At 35.1% G+C, this 22,082-nt stretch overlaps 1 protein-coding gene across 3 annotated transcripts in view; it reads left to right on the top strand.

Annotated features, from left to right (window-relative positions):
* DIP-lambda (Dpr-interacting protein lambda) overlaps positions 1-22,082 on the top strand; it is a 205,733-nt gene that overhangs the window by 128,035 nt on the left and 55,616 nt on the right. For all 3 annotated transcript variants that reach the window (XM_029320710.2, XM_029320709.2, XM_085485968.1), the window contains one exon: positions 15,782-15,909. The gene's annotated coding sequence lies outside the window, so the exon portion shown is untranslated. The remainder of the gene's footprint in view (positions 1-15,781; positions 15,910-22,082) is intronic.

Here is a 22,082-nt window from a genome sequence, read left to right as displayed (position 1 = left end):
GGCCATGGTATATACCTGTCTACATCTTTGGCGAGCAAACTCCAGATGTATCTGTGCGCGTGCATGTGAGTGAGGGTTTTTTTGCTTCTCCGGAGGATTATCTGATATCAAAGGGAACGTGCACCTCGGGGATGTAGCCCACATACGGCGCGGGTCGTCGAACAAATAATAATAAACTTCGGAAGAGAGGCTTTGCTGGAGGATACACAGACGCCGCGCCGTCCGGTCGTCGACAGGGTCGGTTCTTCCGTTTCCTTGCACCGCTTTTCTTCGTCTCGTTTTCTCTCTTTCTCTCTTTCCTTCCCTATTCCACCCACGACTGATTTTGTCCCGTGATAGGATGGACTCTCGCGTACGATACCGCAAGATGTTATCGATATCTCATTGCACAGATAATCGAGGACAGGCGTAATAATAATGTAGCTATGTCAAATTGAATCTTAATTATATCTTTCTACGAGATATCTTTTCTATGTTTACTCAGAATGTATTTCAGAAATTTCGAAAATTTCAGAAGAATGTTTCAAGCTATTATTTTTCTTGAATTTTTAAAAGTCAAAATCTGATTATTTTATCAACGTTGAATAGAGAGAAATTCTTCAAACGATATAAGTATTCACTTGATCAAATATTATTTCTGCGATTAGAAGTATTTTTGAAGCTCACAGTGCAAATCGTGAATATAAATTGAAGTATGCCGATCGTAAGAGCCACCTGGATCTCGAAATCCGATCATGTTCGGTCGATCACCGCGGACCGATTTGCCTCGCGCGTAAAACCCCGGGGCCGCTTATGGGATCAATCGGGCGCGTCGATTGTCGAGCTTTCCAAGCTGGCATTTCGGGATACTCGTCTTCTGGGATCCGCGCATCCACGGCGGTGGCGGCGGGTAAACTACGCCATTTCGCGGACCCGGTAACCGCAGCTAGCCGAGGGAATTGGCCCAAAAGTCTGTATCTCGTCGAAAGTTCGACAGCTAGTTGGAGGAAGTCAATCCGCCGCTCTAACGAGGCCATCGAAGTCATCGAACCGCTCACGGGGTCTCCAGTTCAGATTAGAGGAACAGTTGTGGTAAGAGGGTCCGAGCTGCCCATGGCTAGAGCCCCCACAAGCTCGCAGATACGTGCACATATATATGTATAAACGTATCATCTTCACTAATTGTCGTTTATCTGTCGTTACATAAGTTTCATGCAATAGATTATCAGATGGTATTTTAGAATTAAAATTATATATATATATATATATATATATATATTTTAAGATATAAAAATGTGTGGCAAATATAATTAATAATGCATTCGGGGAAATATTATTTGACATTAGTTAAATACGTGAGGATCATTTTTGTTGGTGGTATATATTTAGATAAGAATATTTAGTTAGGATTCGTAAAGATGTAAGATATACCGCAAGGAATTTTCGCTCCCTTTCTCAGATTAGAATAAATATGGCGATGAGAAATCTGTGAGCTTTCAATGGTTAAAATTACAAACCCTTGAACGAGGCGCACGCGCAGACACTTACACATCGACACATCTACATACACATATGTATAATCTGTCATCCGTGCAATTCTTCAGTTTTCTCTTGTGGTATTATCTTGCCGCCCGAGTCGTTCTATCTTTCGCATGGATTATCATATCATAGTTCTCCGAATATAATGGCCGATAGAGTATTATAGGTCGGCAGATTTGGAGGTCGCTGTGAAAATCGTAGTTCTAGCGGCAAGAGATTCCGCGCTTTGCAGCCTTCGTATAATAGCGATTTAATTAGGATCTACGTAAAGACGCGAGCTTAGGAGAGTATTTTTCGCTTTTACGTGAGCTTTTCTCGTGCAGTTCAAATTCAGAGGAAGAGCTCGCGGTCAGAGAATATTCAACTCTCTCTCTGCGAACGGAATTGCAAATATAGAGTCACACACGTAATCGCTCATTCCTGCACAAATCCCTCCCATTATCTTATTCTACCGTACAAGACGCGCGTGACTAAAAATTGATTGTAATTGTCGAGAAAAGTTTTCATTTTTGATGCTTGAAAATAGCATGCGCCATTTAAAGCTTTCAAATGTTACACGAGCGTTGTTGACGTCGTTTTCACTTTGAATCTCTCAAATATGCAGTAAGGATTCTCCAAATGATTTATATAATTAATTCAAATAATAGAATCAACGCGCATTTTCTGATTTCCGTTTTGAATTTTTTTTTTTTGCATCTTTTACGAATTATTTTTCGTACACGTGCATTTTCGTAAAAAAATAATGGAGGACCTTCCGAAGTATCTTATGCAGCTGCGAACAGTGACGCGTGAAGGACATAACACTAATGGCTTTAGAGTGTCGCGGTTCCGGGACACGTTACGACACACACGTACTAACACACAAAACACAGACACTAGTGAGACATCGTTATGGCACTCGCATACAGACATATGCAATCCTCGAAGTTGAGAGCAAATTCAGCAAGCGAGATCGAAGCATTTGGGATCCTCCAAAAGGAGCAAAACAATCACATCGGGATTCAAATGATGTAATTACATCTGAGAAGAGCCAAAATGTGTCCATTTCCAACACGAATGGTCTGTTAGAGAAATTCCTTCTTTTATTAGGTATATAAATATTTTTACTCCAAAAAGTGATTATATTTTTTTAAAATAATAAGAACTCCAATATTAATGTCTTTGTAGCTATCTGTAAAATTAATTTGACGTTTTAATTAAAATATATAAGTATAGTCAATATTCTTTATATTTATTAAAATAAGATATCTAAATTTTATGGAATAATGAAATATTTGAATTAAAGCCTATCAATTCGTATAAACGTGAAAATCGCGTACGTTATTATACTAACATCTGTCACACACAGTTGTTTCAGGTGTGGAAAATTTGGACAACGCGTATCCGATGTGCGAAAAAACAAACGATCGAAATATTTTTCATTTCTGCCCGACTGCGCAGATTTTCATGTAGTATTATGTTTCAACAACGCGTTCTCTTGCCTTCGTGTCTAGAAAGGAAAGAGAGTCGAACGCATCGCGGCGCAACCCGATGGAGCGGATTTCGATAGCATATTTTTTGTAATGCCGCCCGATAGTACAAATGGCAACGCATCTATCATGAACAACACATAGGATAGCATCATTTGGTTTTAGAATGATTCTCTCGAAATAGATACATATTTGTTTCCTCTTCCTCTCGGAAACTAAATATAACAGATGCGGATCTCGTTCTTTCTCCAGAACTCAAATAAAAGCATTGATGTAATTCTGTAGTAAAATCGAGCTACTGGTAAACAAAATATTCGTGATAAAAATCTTGTAAAAAAATAGAACAAAGTTGTATTATTTATAGGGAGAAGAAGACTATTATTAAAACATTCAATTTTTCAAATAATAAAATTTAAAAATTCAATGTAAAAATTTATAAAAAATCACTAAAATAAAAAACAAGTTTAAAATTTAGATACAATATTAAGAATAAAACACATTATAGTGTCTAGATAACTTCGTCATTTCAACATTTGCTATTTATATCACTGTAATTTATTTTCAGTCAGACACTGTTATCGTCACATTTTCTCTTGAAAAAATGATTATTGGAATACTCAATAATTGAAGATTATTTAATTGTCTTGTCTCTCTTTCTCTCGTCGATTTATATACATTCTAATTTTTAATCTGAAAAAAATCCTCATTGTGCGCCCGACAATGAAGCGTTTTGCAGGTATTCTCGTTAGAGAATCGATGTTTCCGACATTCACGCGCAACGAGATAACAGGCAATTTCGATCAAGAAACAATCAATGCAGCGACAGGATATCGGCAGAGATTTTCATGCTATTATTACATCGCGCTACGGGGATAAAAGGTATTACTTGAGTAAAGATAAAACTTCTTCGTGAAACTATACGCGAAACGCATAAAGTAAAATCTGCTAGAATGTTTCGGAGTGTATGCAATTTTCTGTCGTTCATGTTCATCATCTTGCGAATTTTTCGCGCGAGAGCTTTCGGTCGAAGAATCGCACATCTTCGCGACAGGATGTTCGTTAGCGAGGCTTCTTCCTGCGACTATCCGACTACTCGATTTCAGGTATTCTTTTGGCGCGTTTTTTTTTTTCACAGTTTTCTCCTCATTGCGCGCGATTCATCTATCTCGCTTGGGAGGGAGATTGAGCTACTCAAAGGTACGAAGATTCGCAGGATCCTAAAATTATTCGAGTTGTGAATCAAAGCTATTATAAATATATATATTACACTGCAAAGAAATATTATTGTAAAGCCATTATAAAAATGCAAAAGTATATTGCAAGAGAGTATGATAAAAATATTTCATGAAAAAGTTTAAAAGATACATCATTTGATATCGTTAAAGTATAAGGAAGATAATTTGAATCTTGCAGGATATTTAACTGCGAAGAATCAAATTTATAAAGTTTTACTATTTTATATATATTTTGGAGACACAACAGATACGAGTCGCAATGGTCTCGTATAATTCTCCTATCGCAACTCGAATGTCTTGGATATTGTCTCATTATCGGACTTGATTAATGATCTCTCGCGCGCTTTCTCGTGGCGATTATAAGACAGTTTTAAGGACTTCCCTCGGAGAGTTCGAATACAGACAAAGATTTAATCTGTCGAACTGAGCTTGTCAAAGGACTACCGGCGGACCAGAAGATGGAACTGGGTCGATAAACTCGGAGGGGGAAATGATAACACGGACAGCCGTTTCTCGTTAAATGATCCTCGCCAGTGATAATGAAGTAGACACGGCGGACGACGAGTGAAGAGTTCATAAAGAAAGTCCTATCCATCGGCGACGCGTTTTAATAATGATACCTTAATTAATCACTTTAATTTTCCTAATTATTAGTAACGACGGGGGAACGACTCTACCGTCGTCTGAATCTTAACGTAATCTGGGCTGATATTTTACTAAGACTCTACGTCGTCGCATTCATTCTCTTTCTGTGACTCAAACGTACAAAAATCACAGAGCTTACAATTAAACGCGAAATGTATTTATGTTATCATGCATCAATCTTTTAATTATTTTAAAAGTATATAAATTATACTAATTTGTCTAATATAATATAAATTATAATACTAATATTATATATAAATTATAATAATTTGTCAAGAAGTCATTGTATAATTATACAGTTTATAATATACATATAATTAACAATTAATATTGTAAAAAGTGCTCGATTTGAGGTGAACTTTGGAGAATAATTTTTGAATAATTATTTGTTCTCGCGCAATTGAGATCCCACGTGAAATTTCTCCCTCGTACCGGCACATTAATGCAGATTAGATGCGTGAGCTCTTCCGAAATTCCGCTGCGCTTTCGACACGGTTTGAATGAAAAATCATGAATGAGAAATCCGTCCCAGAGACAGTCGCAATCTTCCCATCATCAGAATCTTTCTTCAGTCGAAATCAAGATCCGGCTTCAAATTCTCTCGAATGTTGTCTCTCTCTCTCTCTCTCTCTCTCTCTCTCTCTCTCTCTCTCTCTCTCTCTCTCTCTCTCGTTTCTCGATTTTGCGACGAAGGATTTATCTGAGTGGATCTGCACTTCCTGCCGCCTCATAAGAGCAGTCCCGCAATATCGTGCGATCCCTCTTGTCCCGAGATTTCTCAATTTCCGGTCTATACGCAGTCACCGTGACTTCACCGAGTTTACGACGTTATTCTTATTTACCGGAGAATGACGCGGCTGCGGAGTTCGGATGCAAATGCGGTAGCGGCTCGGCTAGACTTGGCCCGACGTGTTGCACATCCTCTCGAAGTTAGATAAGCGAAAGACGACGTGCTGATGCCGGGACCAGCTGGGACATTCTCGGTCCACACAGTATACATTACGCCGCCAGGCGGCCGGCTGCCACATGTCGCTATCTGATCGATTTAGAGACAAAATTAAAACTAGCCAAGTCGCAAAATCAGCGACACGAATGCTTAACTTTGTTAGAATTAATTACAAAGTACAAGATTATTTATTGTTATAGCGTTAATTTGAAAAAAAAAATGATAAGTCATACAACAAGAATATGCAGCACATATCGCAACCAAATAGTCTTAAATTAAAAATTAATTAAATACAATGAAAATAAAGAAATTGCAAAATTCTGAAGATTTTATTATGTGAAAAGTAAATTGTAGGCTATATATATATATATATATATATATATATATATATATATATGTACATACACGTAGATACACATGAAGAATATCCATACATATCTAATATTGAAGATAAAATAGAATCTGAAGAGTTTAATATCTTTCCGTTTCCATTAAATGTGCAAAATCCTATTAGTATAACGGCATTTCTTTGTAATCACTAGAACGGGAGCTTTACTTTAATGAAGTTTGATCGAAAATCAATATCTGGTATAACGAAATTCCTATAATAAAATCAAGTAGAGATCCGACGAGTTTGTCGTAATGAAATCTACGCGTGAAGTTGGTACAAATAATCCATATGTCATAATTAAACGCTCTGACAACCAGACTATTAAGTAAAACAATTTTCATATTGTTTATAATATAGTTTGAAAAAAAGAACACAAAATTATTTTTAATTTAGACGTAAATCTATATTTGTTTGGATTTAAAACAGAATAGAATAGAAGAATACTAAATAACTTTAAATTTAAAATAACTTTGTAAAAGATATAAATACTAGTATACATCTGTTTAGGATTAATTAAATTTAATTAGAAACTTTTGGTGTAAAAAATAAAATATACACTATTTGAAAGAATATATTATAATATCTTTTAAAGCTGTATTTATTAAGCCGCGATGCTCTAGAGCTACAGCTTTTAAACTCGCATGACTAAAGTTTGCGTTGCTGATGCGAAAGAGAAGACATCCGTGATTAGTGGAATCGCGAGTTGCGTCGGAAAAATCGGTGATGTGCTTTTAGCGAGTTTCGAAGCCAATTGCGTACGTAGTATACGATATATTTACATGTACACATGATTAGTATATAAGCCGAAAAAAGGTAGAGCGAGACGCAAGTCTCCAATGTGCGGGTCCAAAAAGAACCCGGAGGCTATGCCTAACGAGCTTCCTGACAACGTTGGAACGTCGATTCTATGGCGGTATTCAGATTCTCGGTGAATCTCGGGCCAAGAACGAACATTGACAATTGGCAGCTGCCATAGCCATTGTCTCGCGATGCGTTTCCGTCGCGCAATTTTTGGAATGCTTCAATTAAAAAAAATTGCTCGGTTTTTCTCTCTCGAAATTTCATTCTCGACTTTTGCCCGTTACCAGAATAGTCTGAGCGAATAGTCATTAATTTGAAATTGAAAAGGTTTCAAAAAGTTGACAAAGCGATATGTCAGACATTTACATTTTACATGTATCACACATCATCAAAGTTATATCTTTTTTATAAGAAATAATTTATTTTCTAATATCTATTTTTGATTTAATTATAATTTTTATGGTATTAATTGTACGATTATATATATGGTACAAATATTCCTTCAGTCTATGAGAATATTTTACAATTTATCGTAACAATAACGCATAGTTTTCTCTCATCGCCGCATACTGTTTTATATAAATATCACGCTATTATACCAATTTAGCTTCGATAATATATAAAGATGCAAAAAGCACCTTTCTAAAGCCATTAAGATCGACCATTCTTCGCACAAATAATGGGGAACGTTTTGATTTGCGTTATTATGAAGTTGTATCCTCTTGAGAATATTATATATATATATATATATATAGTATATAAAGATGGAGTACCTCTATTGCGATTGCAGCCGGGCTCCGTCGCACCGTGGGGGAATCAATAACAGGATACAATGAGTCCTGAGAAATAATAAAAACGTATAACGCATTCTGGACAGATACTGGAGGCAGCCGCGCTCGCGGCTATCGCAGAATTAATTCCCATGCATCTCGCGTTTTCCACTATCACGCCGACTCGCATACATATACACGTAAGCACGATTATCCCCCGTGTTTCATACTTTCAGGATCGAGAAGCAATTTTACGCCTATAATCTAGCTACTAAGAGATATGAAATATAATATATTAAGAGGGAACATACATCCAGAGATATCAAAAAATAACCCTATATTCATGAATTTTTTTAAGAAAATATTAGGATTATCAAAATGGGATTAGGTTTTTACTGGTCTATTATATTTATTATATATATTTTTAGCAATATAAGATAAAATTTTTATTGAAAATATTTAAAAATGTAACAGATATTGCTGCTGATGTCAGATGCTGTTGAGTTTTACAGTACCCAATATACAATCTATGATTCATCTGGAACAAAAACACTCGATTTTATCTGAAAAAAAAAAGAAACTGATAATTCTAGTCTTTGTCGTAGGAGTTTTTGAACGCCTTAGTTTTATTGACAGTTAAAGAACGATAAATGAAAAATTCATTTTTGTATTCAAATAAATGTAATTTTACAAATATTGCGACATTTAAAGATTCGCTACGACATACTTTTTAATATTTTACCTTATATTTTATTAAATATAATAGATGGTAAAAAAAACCCATTTTGTATGTGATAAATCCTAACACTTTCTGAGAAAAAATTAATACAGAGCTATTTTTTAGTTCTTCTGGGTGTATGTCTCCCCTTAAATTGCGTGTATATTAAATTCTTTTTTTTCATAAAGAAAATAATATTATTATATATAACATTAACAATAATGTCAAATACAGATATCTCGATGCATCGATGAATGAATATACAGTTGTCATTAAATTCATCATGAAACGTCACGCATGCATGATAAGAGCTTAGATTTATGGGAAATCCTGGAAACTGCAATAAAGTACAGAATAATAATATCATGTATCGTGCCGATAATATCAACTGGAAATATATAGTGTTCGGCGTGGAATACGCGCAGCCGAATCTCGAATGGTGCGAGTTTGTTTAACACATATCATGCATATAGCCATTATATTCTCTCGGTGTCCTATTGTCTCATAAAATTAATGACGGGTCCCACCGTAGCGCAAGAAATGCACGCATGCGAGTAATAGCCTTTAAAAAAAGGCTCTCATCTCCATGTGAACCGGGAATCCCCTTTTTTTCTCCTGGAACATGCAGCTTTATCGTGATCTAAAATTACCAGAAATTATGCAGAGTACAAGCCATATGTATATTATACAACGGCGCCGCATTGTTTGTGCGTAAAGACCATATGAAAATATTATTTTTAATCGTCATACATGGCGCACGCGCCGAACAATATCAATAAAGCGAAAGGGAAAAGATGCCTCTCTCTCAATGATGATGCAACGTTCGCAACGAACGATATATTTCATCTCATTAAAACGTAAATACGAATTATACGGCGCGATTGATTGATTTAACAGTACTCTTTAATAGTAATTAATCGGTAATTTATCGCTTTCCTCGTTTTCCAGTTGATTTGCGTAAATTATTCCACGCAATCGTATAATGTAAATACTACGCGACATGCAACATGCAAACTGTGAGCCGAAAGAAACATTTAATGTTACTCGATATTTGCGGTTTGTAATCGTAGTGATCAATTGGTACAGATAATTTTTGCTTGTTAAATGTGTTTGAACACATTTATCGCCTAATACGATGAAGAGATATGATGCATTTTAAAATGCAATTTTAATTCAAAAATAAAATATGAATGAAAATATTTAAACTCTTCATGGAACATACTGATTTTCAAATACAGTAGATCAAAAACATATTATCGTAATTTATCACAGTCTGTATTGTCCTGTATTTTCAAAAATAATTGCATTATTTACTTTAAAAAGAGTATAAATATGTTTTCAATTAGTTGTATTTATTTTAATTTTGGGTACAATAGAAAACTCATAAAGTAGGAAAAAATTTACAATTCTAAAATATATTTTGTTACATTCTATAAGTAAGTGCAATCTCGAAGTGCAGTACAACAATGCGACACACGAGCTTGATATCATTTTATATCGCATAATCACGACGCGGTGCGAATGCCATATCATCGGCATTCGACATGGACACGTGAATACGCGCTTGATTACCCATTTGCATTTTTGATTGTATGACTGTAAATCAATTTAAACCCCTGCTTCCGCTCTCTCGTATCGACAGCACTCTCACCGTAATTTAGCGTGCTCAATCGCATGCATTTCATCGCAATTGTCCGAGGACCCTATGTTACATATCAAGATTTAAGGCGATTGACTTGCTGTACGTTAGCCTGCATATTAATGAGAATATTCAAATAATATTTACATATAGCTAATAAATTAGTAACTATTTATTTAAAAGAGATTTATATATTTATATTTTTATATAATATATATAATTTTAAAGAGATTTATACATATATATGTATATTATTTATATTTTCATATATAATTAGATTTTGATATATATATATATATATATTTATATATAATTAATATACTAAAATATTATTAATAAATTCAGAAAAGAAAGTAAAGTTTGTTCGCAACGTGCTATTTTTGCTGACCAGTATGGACATCGGTACGGCAAAGTTCGTGGCACACAGCAAGTGGTTCAGTCGCGTTACATGACTCACGTGCCACACGTGTCTGTGTCCATAGACTCACGTGACTGCGCTTGTCAACCGTTTGTCGTCGGGTCGCACGATTCGCGTGACTTGTGCGCCCATCGCACGCTTCTGCTCGTACAAACGTGAATGAATCAGCTGTGCGTACGTGCTACCATGTGAGTAATAGCCGCAACCTATTCCATTCTCTCGCGCGCACGTGATTTTTAATTTTACGAGCGGCAATAAATTTGTAGAAAATTGACGTCGTGGCACACAACGGTTCTTTAAGACTCATCTCATTTCTTTGTTGATTTCTGTCGATTAGGTCTTGATATGTGTATTAATTTAAAGAGAATCTCTAAAAATAGTGTCTTTAAAAAATTAAAATGCTATCGATTTAAAACTAGCAGTCAAATGTAAAATAAAATTGATTATAGATGCATTTTTAGAAATTTTATTTTGAGAAATAAAGGAAATATTTCTGAGAAGTGTTCTCAGAAGACTGATACATTTAATTAAATAAAAATTATTTGAAAATTATTATTTATAAAAACAATTATAATAAATCTTTCACAACTTTTGTATATAATAGAATAATAGAATAATAATTAATAATTAAAAGAACAGCTTAAATTTATGAGTGTCGCTGTATACTAATATTTTATGCATAACAATCAAATTGTTAAATGTGTATTCTACAAATACAATTTGTGTATAATGTACCTATACTTACATTTTTACTGGATATTTAAATAATAAATTTTTGCTAATAAATTATATAGAATAAATGCTATACAATTATAGCAATTCAGCATTTATACAGTTATTATTATCTTATCAATTGTTATTTTCTCATTGTAATGCGGTTTAATATTTTGATTATTTTATTATAGATTGTCTGGTTGAATAGCAATAATAACGTTATGAGAAGCGAAGCAATCTTGTTGAAGTATCAACCGCTTTTATTTGCAGGAAAATGCACTTTCGTGTATCGTAAAATGTATTCTTGGAACGTTTGGTCTTTCGTCTCAGACATTTCAGAATATTACATTAGCGGCAGTTAAAAGAGAATTCCAATGAAATGATAGAACGCACATAAACGTAACAAATGTCGTGAAAAATCTTTTAACTCTTTCTCTCTTTCTCTCGCTATAAAAAAGAAATAATATTTATTTACAACTTACGCACAATAACTAATTATTTGCAAATATTAAATATAAAATATAGAGAATATTTTAGTTTGTTTCTATTCTAACTTTTTTTATCTGCATTCTTGGCACTCAATGCATTACAAAAGAAAGATCAAAATTAGTAGATAGAAATATATAGTATCTGTTTTCTATTCTTTTACCGCTAAGAGATTTTGCTACTAAACAGATAAAAAGGCGACAAAGTGAGAGAATGGACTCGCGTGCAACGGTGCGATTGTGAACTATCAACCTATGGAATCGGATGAAGAGACGAATCGACGAGAGCTTGGGAAATAAAAGAAGGAGTAACGGTCGAGGAGTAACGCAAATGTCAGGAAACGAAAAAGCGTTCGATCGAGAAATGAAAAATTGAAGATGCGCCGACGGGCAAGAAAATGGCGGTAAGAATTTCGGTGAGGCGGGAATGACATATCAAAGGATCCAGAGAGGGTGACGTTGAAGAACGAAACTGAAACGTAGAACACAGAATGTTGCTGAAAAAAAAATATGTTACAGGCTGGATAATTAAGAAGGGTAAAGGTATAAGAAAATTAAGAACGGATAATGATACAGATGTGAAAATTTACGGAAATACACAGTGCATTTCATATTATGTACGCAGTTATCGGACTTTTAATCTTCGAACATATTTTTTGTATTGCATCAGTAAAATTGGGGTAGCCGTCCATATTTAGCGCTAAATGTGAAATGCGAATGCGCAATAAAGGATAAGTAATGCGACGAGTAAAAATATGGTGAAAAAAGCAGCAAGCAAAATTCGCGGATAAAAGCGGAGCGGAATGTAACGGCGAAAGAATGGAAATCCACTCGCTTGACTATGGATCTCTAACAAGAAAAAGGGATAAAAACGCGGTGTAATAAAGCGAACAGCTAGCCGGACAAAGCTGTCTATTTCAAACCTGTGCGAAAATTAATCGCATAAAATTAAATGGTAGAAATTATTAGAAATTTTTTTTCTATAGCAAAGCTTTAAAACAGAAAGACAGCAAGAGAGAAATACGTTGCACAGAATAAGTGAAGGAATTATACAATAGAAATAGAGTTAGAAGTAATGAGAAAGAGAGGAGAAATAAAAGTTAAAAAAGAGGACAAGTAAGAGGCAGTAGGAAGAAAAAGAGGATGCGAAACGGTCGTTTTTATCTCATGAGAATATGCAGGGAATGCCTTTTGCCGTACATCTTAATATGATCACCAAGCATAAAGCCATATCAAGAGTCGTACGAGGAAAATTGGTTAGAGATAATTGAATGGTTTTACGGGGCAGCGCTACGGCATGGCTGTCCTGAGATAGGGATCGTTTCCACCGGAAATTTCTACGGTTACTGTAACACGCATCCCGTGGTAACGGTAGGAATTTATTCGCAACGCGACGCTTAATTATAACGAGTAATGCGAACTTAACAGACATGAAGACATTGATGATAATAAATATTTTACTATAGATACTATCTATAGAGAATAAAACAACGAATGTCAATCAAACAACTAATATCTCGAAAATAGAACAGTTAATTGTCTTAAAATATGGTGTTTATAAATGTTTCGTAATTGTTAACTTTAAATTATTAAATATATATAACGTACACAGTGATCATTTTTTTCATATGTAACTTTTTTGCTCTTACATATATGATTAGAAGCACAGTTAAAGACGCTCATTGTCAGTGTAATTAAATGTAAGCAGCTCAAAATTACCTCTGTCTGTCAGGATGCGTATCTTCTGATTTTAAATAATTAGTTGTTTTATATTTTTGACAATCAAATAAACGATTGTACTAACATCTGCTCCCGGTTAAGCACAGTTAATTAAGCATTCTCTTTATATTTGCAGCCGATTCTATTGTTGAAACCACAGAAAGGGAATAGGAAATAACAGTTAATGGTGTCAATCCGATTAAACTAAGTAATCCCAAATTAATTATAACCCGTTAGAAATTTCTTGTTATTGAATATATGAAATGTATCAATCATCTATTCATCGATGGATTCACAATGATGTAAACATTATACGTAATTTAATTCGGAGATATTTTTCTTGTGTAGAATAAAATCCTATACATTTAAAAAGGAGCGATGTTGCATTTATCAGAATAAATGTTGTTATCGCAATTCAAAAAAGCGTCACATATACGCGAATATTTGTCAATAGACTCAAGCTGCTCGAAATCAACTATATCCGATTACCAACTTTTTAGCTTCACATAACTAAAAGATAGATAGATAGAGTGAGAGAGAGAGAGAGGAAGAGAGAGAGAAAGAGGAGAAACTATCGATAGCAACACAGCCGGTGAGGAGGGGTTTAATTAACACAGAGATCAGGTCGGGTAGTCGAATTGGAAATTACTGGCGCGGAGTCGCGGGTAAGGTTAATCCCCGGAAAACCCTGGCTCTCCCCGCGAACGAGAGATAGTATGAGATTGAGAAAGAGAGAGAGGGAGAGATAAAACGACGAGGCAGCTCTCTACGGTTTGGGACACTCCGAGTTTATAGATGTAGTTACGAATACCGAGGCGATCGCCATCCCTAATTCGTATCTAAGCATTAAAGGCTATCGCGTAGCGACTTTAAATATGTAAAGGGTTCGCCACATGTGCATCTGCATGCTTTTTCGGATGCATTCTGTTACGTACTGATACTTCCGTTTACCACGAGTTCAAGATTTATGAGTCCGATAGTCTGCATGCGAGGAAAAAACATCGAGCTCTGCGATTGATGTAAATCAACTAAACTGTTTTTTTCTTTTTATTTCTTAAATGTAATAGTGCTTAAATTAGAAAAGTGTACTTTGTCAGAGATTTGCGAGCTAGCATTTAAGATATTTGGAACTCATTATATAAATTATATTCGAGAACGAAGTATTAAGTATTTGCAAAATTGAGAGAGAATACGATAAATACATTTTTTAAATATTCTTTCTTTGATTAATAATGTTCTATTACACAGTATTTGTATAGTACAGAAATTGTTAAATTTTATTTTTCAGAATATAAATATGATGTTTTTTTAATCGGCCAACAGAGCCAAAGCACGAAAAATTAATTATTCGGAACTGTATCTCTTGGTTTGAGATCACTAAGGTAAGAGATACAGTTCCGAATAATTAATTTTTCGTGCTTTGGCTCTGTTGGCCGATTTAAAAAAACATCACATTTATATTCTTAATATTGAGAGCCGATAAAAATATTTCTTTCTGATTTTATTTTTCATTTCTATGAAGAAATAATACTTCGTTCTATACATCTTCATAGAACTATTTCTTTCGTACAGAGTACTTGAGGATTAGAAATGTTTCTCGAAATGATTAAATCATACTATCGACAGTCGCTCGCAATTTTAGGTAGATAGACCGCAAAGCTTTACCGTAGTTTGAAATGCAAAACTTTCAATGGCGAGATCCATGCAACGCTCTGCGTGCACGCGCGTTGCACGCGCATCACGCGTTCGAAAATATTGGATGTACGGTAAAAGTGCAGCCCGACCTAAATACCAAGGAGGAACCGAAATTTTCGGATTAAATTTTTCGTCAGCGGATTGAGGTTCCGCGCTCTCGCGACGGACTCTGCACGTTCGTAATTATTAAAGAACGCCGTACTTCATTTTTGCCGCTGCGTGCATTACGAGATTTTAGGTCGCATGAAAGAATAATTCGTTCTCTCGAAAATGAATGGGAGCTTTTTCTTATTATTGTTCTCGCTCGATTCATATAGAATATTATGAAATATTGCAGAGAGTTATATTATATATTATAGAAATATAATATAATATTTTTGCATAAAATTGTCAAAGTTAAATTAAAATGTAAAATCCTACATAAAAGAACAGACAGTGAAGAAAGTCTGGAACATATATTTTACATTAGATTTGCTGCGAATGAATATCATTATTAACTAAAACCATTCTTAACAATTCGTTTGACAATTTTTATTATTTTGCGTTAATTAAATAGCTATTAATAATGACTATATGAATTTTGCGTAATAAATTATAGAATCATTTTTGTTTTCGCAGATCAGCATGAGCAGAAAAGACTTTTAGCGACAAGCGGGACGCGAAATTCAGAACGCATGCCTAAATCAGCTTGGGAAGCGGATAACTTGCTAGTAAGCGGCTAACGGGTCACTTCTAGGGGATAATAGGTAAGTTCAGAACGTAAGCACCTCGATCTGCACTGCGGAGCAGGATTTGGATATTATTTGAAACGTTGGGAGTGTGTACCTTCCGTTCTAATGAGAAATCTTTCGCGTCAGTTGCGACAGGTTAAAAATCTCGCTCTTGACTAATTAGTTATCGAGCGGCAAATCATCGCGCTGTCAATGAAAGGCTGTTTTGTCGGTCCGAGAAAAACGAGATATTACATCAAGCTTGCGCGCTACGAAATTTCAAGGGTTTAATAAGGCAAGAGAGAAAGATGGAGAGAGAGAGAGAGAGAGAGAGCAAACGTGCGCGCGCAATACATACTCGCAATTTGCGAATTCGCATAATCGATGTATCGCCGCCGGTCATATTGATGGGATCTAGCTGTAGCATATGCGTTATCGCAAAGTACGCACGCTTGCTTGCTCGTTACAGGCGTGTTAATGGTAACTCATATTACACACTACGAAATTACTCAATAATAGGAGACTAGGACGTGATATCATAAGCTCTATCAATTCCAAATTTTGTGTATATAAGAAAAATCGTGATTGTCAAATAATGATACAACTACGTGAATAATAGATAGACTCGCGCGTGCATCGACGTAATAAATGAAGTAATTGCGTGCGAGAGAGAGAGAGAGAGAGAACTTTCGAAAATATCAACGGTAATCGCATTCGTTCCTCTCATCTCGATACTTTGTGGGTTATCCAATTTGAACATACGCCTAAACACTGTACAAGCACCTCACCACAATTCGATACACAAGCCAGGATAAATTTCGCCTTTGATAGCTGACTTGCGCACATATACATTCACAATGAAGCATACACGCACGCGCACACATAGACTTTGGCCAAATGCGTGTACCTACACATTTTCCACATGAGAAGGGATGAAAGCGATGCTAGTGGAATCGACGATAAAGAGCGCCGAAGGGTTGGAAAAGGGAGCGAGGGCTAACTTCGCAGACAGTTTAAACCCCACGCCGGTCGGAAATCCGCCCACTCCACTCGGCGCGCGAATCCGAGTGGTATACTACTTGACCGTTCGAGTGGGGTCTGAATAGTGAATATCTTCGATATTCGCGCGGAAAGTTCGGCCGTGTGCTTCAACGAGCCCACGTGTTATCCGTTACGATGGCGGGCAAACGCCCTTAATAGGGATAGATATATATTATGAACTATGAATTTCTCCCTCCCGTCCTCTAAATCAAAGAGAAAGGATATTAGATCACGAATATTTGATACAGTATATGGAATAGGAAATTACAATAGTTTCACATTATTAGAGATCGAAAACTCATTCTTAATTATTCGCGTAAATAATTATTTATGCGCACAATCATCGTCAAAAATATTTACTTTTAAATGTGCCTTACACATATATTTGTATTTTGTATGTAAGAAACGTTTTTTACAACTGTGGAAATTTTTCTATATTTTAAAGTTAGAGAAAGATACTTTACAGAAATCGATTTACGCCTTATGCAATATTTTGTCCACTAAAGTATAGCATTTTATATAATATATATATTTTACACTCACACACATATATATATGTTATATAATATAAATTAATAATATTGATATATAATATTTTATATACAGTAGTTATAATATAATATTTTTTACGACATTTTATTCTATTTTTTCAGTGTATTTTTCTTCAGTGTTAGGAGAAATGATAATTGTTCTTAGATTTGTACAAATCATTTTTCAAATATTTATAATCGGATTGTTATAAAATTACAAGATTAGTTAAATTGGTCGGACATGTACTCGCAGTTATGGTATAACTGAGTGGATAATGTAAAGACTGGAGTACGCCCCGCACATATTTAATATGCGCACAAAATTAATGGTTATCTCGGCCGAGTGAAATTTCGCTCAAGTACCGACGAGTTCAATAATACTACGAGAGCATGCTGGCCAAATAGAAATTTTAGTGGTTTTCTATTTAGTTAATTAGTACTCTCGGATCTCGCGTTATTGTAGAAAATACAATTTATCAAATTATTGGCAATATATGTACAATAATCTTCTGAATTATAATCTGTGAAGTTCTCCATCAAAGTTGGATTTTTTTAAATTAAAATTTGAGAAAGAGAAAGGAAGAAAAAGGGAGAGAGAGAGAGAAGGAGGGAGGGAATCAATATTCTTTATAATTGTATAATCTTAATACAAAAATGTTAACATATAATATTACATGCTTTGGGCAGATATAATTGATTATTTATTGATTTAATCCTATTTTTTCGTTTTACCTGTAGTCAAAGAAGTGTTTTGACAATTTCAAAATATTTTATGTGCAAAATTTATCGATAAAATTGACAAAAATTGACAAAAATTATGATACCTATAGAGGACGACAGGACACTGGTCGACGAACTGTCAGCAAATTGAGTTTGGTCGACACGTTTTCGAGCCGCAATATTATTGCGGCGATCGAACCGAACTGCTTTTATTGTCTGCATTAACTACAACGGATTTTCGGTCGACGAAGGGAGAGATAGAATGAAATAATTACCGATATCACGCATATTTACAGCGCGCGCAAGGGCCGATACGTTTTAACCGAAATACGATTTCGCGCCGCGAATTTTCATCAATTTCGCGCGTATTCGAGCTGCTCGACGGTGTGTAATAGCGATGCGTGATTGAATATCTCCGATTTATTATACAGTGAAATATATATCGCTTTTTATGAGCCTTGGAAAAATAATCGTAAAATTAAATGATCAAAGCCTTGAACCTTTTATAAAACAAGATATGTTGATATACACAAACGCACACGCATTCTCTCTTTTTAAAAATTTTTAAAATATTTTATGTAAAATGTAAAAAAAAAGTTGCAAAATTGTGGAATAAATAGAAGTACATGCGAATATATCTTGTTTGAGAGAATACAATTTCATTTATGTATAAATTACTACGTGGAATTATAAACGTATATTTTTATCGTAATACATTGAAAGTAAACTAAAACATAATATCAATAATAATTATAACGTTGATAATGAACGTGTAATAAAATACCACTAGATGACGTTGAATTTCTCGTGATAGTAATCGCGTTATTGGCTTTTTAATATTAATCATATATTTCAGCCGTACGTCATAATCACCGGATTATTGTCCAAATTAAATTCCAACGACAGTATCAATAACATTCTCACTTTTCCATTGGCAATTGCGATGTTATTACCGGAATGAAATTTTGGTTGAAAATGTAATATCAGTAATATTCTCGCACTTTTCCGTCATATGCGACCGCAGATTATTATTCGAAATTAAATTTCGTCGAGTAGCTGCGCGTTCGTTGCGATATAATAATATTATAGATTTGCTTGATTGCACGAGAGATTATGCACTCACGCTCGATTTTCTCTCGATTTTCAGGGCTTATCTATTCATTGGTCAAATAAAAAAAACGTGGACCGCGTAACGCAAAAGCGTATAGTTTGAATCCCAGGGTATCTATCTATTATAATATTATTTTTTTATTACTATAATTTTATCGTGTAATTCGAAAGTGTACAATTTGAAACACGTACAGTTTCCCCCTAAAATGTTTTAATTCATGTTTTGATTTTGGTACGAATGTAATAGAATTTGCTTATCAGGCTGAATGTTTGGAAATCGCAAGCAAAAATCTTTTAAATGGAACAAAAAATGATTCTTATTTTGAGATATAAATTAAAATGATAATCTAATGTACGCGTATGTTGCAAATTTTTGGTACAAAATTAATTTTTTACAAAAATTGAACCTTATAAAATGCCGAAGTTTTATACAAGCTGACATTTTAATTAAAAAACCAAGTTTGTTGTAAAATTTGTTGAATTTGCAAAGAATTTGCAATTATATATGTATACATATATACATATGTACATACATACATGCATTGGTACATGTATCAATTGGGCACTATTGAAGGAGTTTCGATAAGTTTACGCGCGCATCCATATCCGACGAGAAACTCCGCCGTTCTAATTGAAGTTCACCGACATGCACGTTAACTAACGAGCACGTGGTCGCGTTTGCCGGTCGTTCCTATCGTATGGTCCTTTTCGAACACGTCGACGATAACGACAAATACAAAACCTAACAATGCTATCGATAACGCTACTGCCACTCTGGCATTGTGTTCGGACATCGCAACCTTTTGACTTCGATGGACCTATGCTCTCGAGCATGGCCCAAGATAACCCTTTCATTTGAATACGTCTGAATATGTTCCGCAGACTTTTGTGCGAAGCTAGGCGACCGATAACGTTATAACGAACAAAGCAACTTTCGCGTATGCAAAAATACTTTTCCAAAAATGTGGAATTTATTTATATTTCCTTTGGCTCGGAATAATCGGTATGAAATGAAGAAAAGTCTTGCAGTATTTAAAGAAGTTTTAACAAGTATTTTTCTCATTTCTTATATTTCTCATCCTCTCTCTCTCTAATTAAATATAGATAAGAGAAAAGTATTTTATTCTCTCCAAAGTAATTATAATAAAATTTATAGTAATAACTGTGTAAAAAAAAATATATATATATGATCTCTTAACATAGATTCAAAGTTTTTATTTTTTTAATTTTATACTGGATCTCTACTGTAAAATAGCTAGATCACACAATTCGATTTCAAATTTTCATCTGATTAATACTATTACGATAACTGCAGCAATTATACTGCGACCGTAATTCGGATATTTGGATCATCCGCAACTTTCAAAAGCGTATAAGCACGGCAAATATTATGCCAGTAATTACACATTGAAATGCTTAATATTGAATTCGCGTTGATAATTATTAAAAGCAAAATATGCTCTCTCGATACATTTGAGATTTTATATTATAACACAAGAAATATCTGCTTCATAATTTATTCTTCATAATAACTATAATAAGTGTAAATAAGTGCTTAGTTATAGCCTAAAAGTAATTTGCTAGTGCAACAATCGTGTCCTACATAAAATCAATCTCGAAAATTGCCAATTGATCGTTCATGATTCGTCATCGCCGATTACAGTTCTCGCGTCGTTAGATTACGATCCATTCGGTCATTCATCATCAAGAATTGCTTTACTCTTTGAATATTTATTATTTATATTTTAATATAATAATTATAATAAGTGTAAAGCGAAAGAGGAGGAAGAGGAAAGAGAGACAATGAATGAAATATGTGCTTAGTCAGCTTAAAAGTAATTTGCTAGTGCAACAATCGTGTCCTACATAAAATCAATCTCGAAAATTGCCAATTGATTGTTCATGATTCGTCATCGCCGATTACAGTTCTCGCGTCGTTAGATTACGATAGATCGGTCCATTCGGTCATTCATCATCAAGAATTGCTTTACTCTTTGAATATTTATTATTTATATTTTAATATAATAATTATAATAAGTGTAAAGCGAAAGAGGAGGAAGAGGAAAGAGAGACAATGAATGAAATATGTGCTTAGTCAGCCTAAAAGTAATTTGCTAGTGCAACAATCGTGTCCTACATAAAATCAATCTCGAAAATTGCCAATTGATTGTTCATGATTCGTCATCGCCGATTACAGTTCTCGCGTCGTTAGATTACGATAGGTTGGTCCATTCGGTCAAAGCCGATATCCATTATCGAGCGCGAAATCAGAGGTGGTACTTTGACGGACGCGTCTCAACGGCGCTGACCGGAGTATCGGGGACGATTCCGGGCATCGTATTTATGGGGACGTGCAGCGTGTGTAATAGCTTCGGGGGATATAGGGTAGAACGTAACTCAGCATCAGGAGAGCCCAGCCAGGGGTCCACCCCGTCTCCCTATTCCCCGTAATCCGGAGCAACACGCTCATGTCCCGTATACACCATCATCGTCACCACCACTATCACCACTGCCGTCCCATAGATATATCTCGTGCGAGACTATACAACCGCGAGCGTTCCACTTGCCAGTTACTTTGAGGTCGGGCCACCACCCTCCGGTACGGCCATCCTCTCTTCATGCCCCGGCGAATCCTTTCCCAGGCTTTCCCCTGTCCATTCGGATACGATAGCATCTTAATCGTGCTAATTCGCGCCCACCCATCACCGCTCGACACCGGGTATACCATGTTACCGGCCACGCCGGGATTTTGAGGCTTTAGCCACCTGGCAGGATCCAAATTTAATATCAAAGCCTAGGGACGTTGGT

This window comes from Nylanderia fulva, unplaced genomic scaffold (assembly GCF_048542155.1).
Source record: "Nylanderia fulva isolate GAGA-0341 unplaced genomic scaffold, ASM4854215v1 Scaffold4, whole genome shotgun sequence".
In the NCBI taxonomy this organism is placed as follows: Eukaryota; Metazoa; Arthropoda; class Insecta; order Hymenoptera; family Formicidae; genus Nylanderia; species Nylanderia fulva.
Note: the sequence above shows the minus strand (reverse complement) of the source record. Positions and strands in the feature narration are given on the sequence as shown.